Source organism: Calliphora vicina, unplaced genomic scaffold, assembly GCF_958450345.1.
Source record: "Calliphora vicina unplaced genomic scaffold, idCalVici1.1 scaffold_95, whole genome shotgun sequence".
Taxonomy (NCBI): domain Eukaryota; kingdom Metazoa; phylum Arthropoda; class Insecta; order Diptera; family Calliphoridae; genus Calliphora; species Calliphora vicina.
Window position 1 is genome coordinate 29,143 of NW_027052644.1, and position 3,974 is coordinate 33,116.

Below are 3,974 nucleotides of genomic sequence, written 5' to 3' on the forward strand. Positions count from 1 at the left end.
TAAAAGCTGGGGTAATTTTGGGACATTTTTCGAAAAATTTCCGATATACCTGCATATATATTGGGTACTATTTATGCTAGCTACTTAAGTTATACCTTGTTAGAAAGCTACAATCTCATGCAATCCAAATTTAAAAATAATTAGCTTCCTAGCTCTTTATGGCCTTTTAAAATTGCGATTTATATGAAGTCGTTAAAAACTGGGGTAATTTTGGGACATTTTTCGAAAAATTTCCGATATACCTGCATATATATCGGGCACTATTTATGCTAGCTACTGTGAAGTGGTGTGTAACATGTTTGCACGGAAGACAAACATAAAGAAAACAAAACAATGAGTGGCCAGATTGCCAGCGGCGCTGGTATGCCCGCGTTAAGCTCGGCTGAAGCTCGCCGGATGGGGGTGGTTCTTGCCGGCAACCTGGACCATGGACACACACTAACACAAAAAATCATACCAGCTATGTATGTATTTTTTTTTTATTTGTTAGGGGCTCGAAATCTTGGCTGCATCTCCCTACCGGTCATACTTATACACAAATGTATTGCCCTCCCACTCGAGGTTTGACCCTCGCCATGACGTCCTCTTCTTGACGTCCCAAACCATACCTGCAACTAAATTTCCCCTACTTACCGCCGCTTAAAATTTAATTTATTCCATCATGTTAAATGACAACACTCATAATTTCATTTATACATTATAAATATCATTATTTCTTTTATTAACAAAATTTTCCTTATCTTATTTTAATATTTAATTTAATTTTAATTCTTTTTAACAGTTTTTACAGGTAATTCGGTATGTATTTTAAGCATTTATGTAAAAATATATTTATTATATATATCTTTTTCTTTATTTTCTTTTTAGGTTATATTTATTTTTATATTATTTTCTAGGAGAGTTTAACTTTTCTTTTAGGTACCTATGGTGCCCAACATATGGCTTACTAAATAACTAAATGACCCTACAAAATGAGCTCATTTTTTATGGCCCTAAGTATTTCCCCTCACTTCTCCGAGGAATTAATTTATTATTTAGGTAATAAAAAAAAGGTAAATTCTAGCTTTAACCGCTTATACACAAAAAAAAATATAGAAATTAAATATATAAAAATAACTATAAATACTTAAAATTTTTACTTTGCAGATACCTGAGACTGTTTATGCAGATGCTGATGATGATTGCTGAGGTGCTTCTGATGGATGATGATGCAGGAGATGCTGACAACGCTGATGATGATGGATGGAAAAAAGGAAACGGATGAATGATGGAGGCTGATGTACTATTGGAGAAGCTGATGACTAGGATGATGGAACGTTGCCGGTTGACAAGGATGATTATGGATTAATGCTGATGGTGTATGTAAATGATTTGAGGATGCGAGGATGCGGATGGAATCTTTTTCGTGGCGGGTGTGGTTGGCGATAATTTGGCGTTTTTATTTAATTTTATAATTTTAATTTTATATTTAATGTTTCCTTTTTTTGTTCTTTTCTTTTGTTTTTCCTTTTTATTTAATATTTATTTTTAGCTTTACTTTTATATTTTAGCTTTAGTTTTAGTTTTTTAGCTTTAGTTTTAGTTTTTAGCTTTAGTTTTAGTTTTTAGCTTTAGTTTTAGTTTTTAGCTTTAGTTTTAGTTTTTAGCTTTAGTTTTAGTTTTTAGCTTTAGTTTTATATTTTGTTTTAACCTTTTTTTTTTGTTCTTTTCTATATTTTTTATTTAAGGTTTTTAGTTAAATAAAATTTTCACCAAAAACTTATAGTCACAATTTACATTGCTGATTTGTGTATAAATATGACCTAATTTTTTTTTTTTTTATCTGGTTTCAGGAGATGCAGTAATAAAAAAAGGAAAGGAAATTGAATGGATTTAAAATGGGATAGTACTGGTCGATTGTTAGGGTGCAGCAAACATTTGGATTAACATCCCGGAATATTTGGACTACCCTAACCATCTCACAGTGGACAAAACGGTAAGTCACTAAATATTTATTTATAGGGATTTGTGTTTTGGCTGGTTAAGCTATCCTTTCCTCACAACTTGAGCAAATCTACATTTCGTTAGCTATATTTATAACTCTTATGAGAGCCTCAAGCTGTTAGGAAAGGATAGGCTGGTGAATCCATAATGCTACATGACTATATTGCCCACACCATACGTCGCAACGCGAACCGGACTTGGTTGTCCTGCCGTTCGGGACTTACGTAGGTGTGTACAATATTGGTCATGCACTATTAAGGATTCACACCTATGGAAAAGCAATAAAAAAAAGGAAAAAGAAACTCAAAAATTATTTGTCCAACTGCGTCGCTACAGCTTAGGGACTCTTTGCATTGACCTAACTGGCCATACGCAATTGCGACAAATCAAATTTGGAATAAAATTAAAAAGTTAAAAAAAATTAAAAATTCAGGCTATTGGTCTACTTCGGGCCCCACGTTGGGCGCCATTTTGTGAAGTGGTGTGTAACATGTTTGCACGGAAGACAAACATAAAGAAAACAAAACAATGAGTGGCCAGATTGCCAGCGGCGCTGGTATGCCCGCGTTAAGCTCGGCTGAAGCTCGCCGGATGGGGGTGGTTCTTGCCGGCAACCTGGACCATGGACACACACTAACACAAAAAATCATACCAGCTATGTATGTATTTTTTTTTTATTTGTTAGGGGCTCGAAGTCTTGGCTGCATCTCCCTACCGGTCATACTTATACACAAATGTATTGCCCTCCCACTCGAGGTTTGACCCTCGCCATGACGTCCTCTTCTTGACGTCCCAAACCATACCTGCAACTAAATTTCCCCTACTTACCGCCGCTTAAAATTTAATTTATTCCATCATGTTAAATGACAACACTCATAATTTCATTTATACATTATAAATATCATTATTTCTTTTATTAACAAAATTTTCCTTATCTTATTTTAATATTTAATTTAATTTTAATTCTTTTTAACAGTTTTTACAGGTAATTCGGTATGTATTTTAAGCATTTATGTAAAAATATATTTATTATATATATCTTTTTCTTTATTTTCTTTTTAGGTTATATTTATTTTTATATTATTTTCTAGGAGAGTTTAACTTTTCTTTTAGGTACCTATGGTGCCCAACATATGGCTTACTAAATAACTAAATGACCCTACAAAATGAGCTCATTTTTTATGGCCCTAAGTATTTCCCCTCACTTCTCCGAGGAATTAATTTATTATTTAGGTAATAAAAAAAAGGTAAATTCTAGCTTTAACCGCTTATACACAAAAAAAAATATAGAAATTAAATATATAAAAATAACTATAAATACTTAAAATTTTTACTTTGCAGATACCTGAGACTGTTTATGCAGATGCTGATGATGATTGCTGAGGTGCTTCTGATGGATGATGATGCAGGAGATGCTGACAACGCTGATGATGATGGATGGAAAAAAGGAAACGGATGAATGATGGAGGCTGATGTACTATTGGAGAAGCTGATGACTAGGATGATGGAACGTTGCCGGTTGACAAGGATGATTATGGATTAATGCTGATGGTGTATGTAAATGATTTGAGGATGCGAGGATGCGGATGGAATCTTTTTCGTGGCGGGTGTGGTTGGCGATAATTTGGCGTTTTTATTTAATTTTATAATTTTAATTTTATATTTAATGTTTCTTTTTTTTGTTCTTTTCTTTTGTTTTTCCTTTTTATTTAATATTTATTTTTAGCTTTACTTTTATATTTTAGCTTTAGTTTTAGTTTTTTTTAGCTTTAGTTTTAGTTTTTAGCTTTAGTTTTAGTTTTTAGCTTTAGTTTTAGCTTTAGTTTTAGTTTTTAGCTTTAGTTTTTAGCTTTAATTTATATTTTGTTTTAACCTTTTTTTTTTGTTCTTTTCTATATTTTTTATTTAAGGTTTTTAGTTAAATAAAATTTTCACCAAAAACTTATAGTCACAATCTTTTTTTATTTTACGGTGCGCCACCTAACTTCTCA

The 3,974-nt window shown here is 32.4% G+C and overlaps 1 long non-coding RNA gene across 1 annotated transcript; it reads left to right on the top strand.

Annotated features, from left to right (window-relative positions):
* Window positions 1-326: 326 nt before the first annotated feature.
* LOC135963127 (uncharacterized) lies at window positions 327-1,764 on the top strand. The gene is made up of 2 exons (XR_010576820.1): window positions 327-1,052; window positions 1,147-1,764. It is a non-coding gene; the product is annotated as an uncharacterized LOC135963127 (long non-coding RNA).
* Window positions 1,765-3,974: the final 2,210 nt, after the last annotated feature.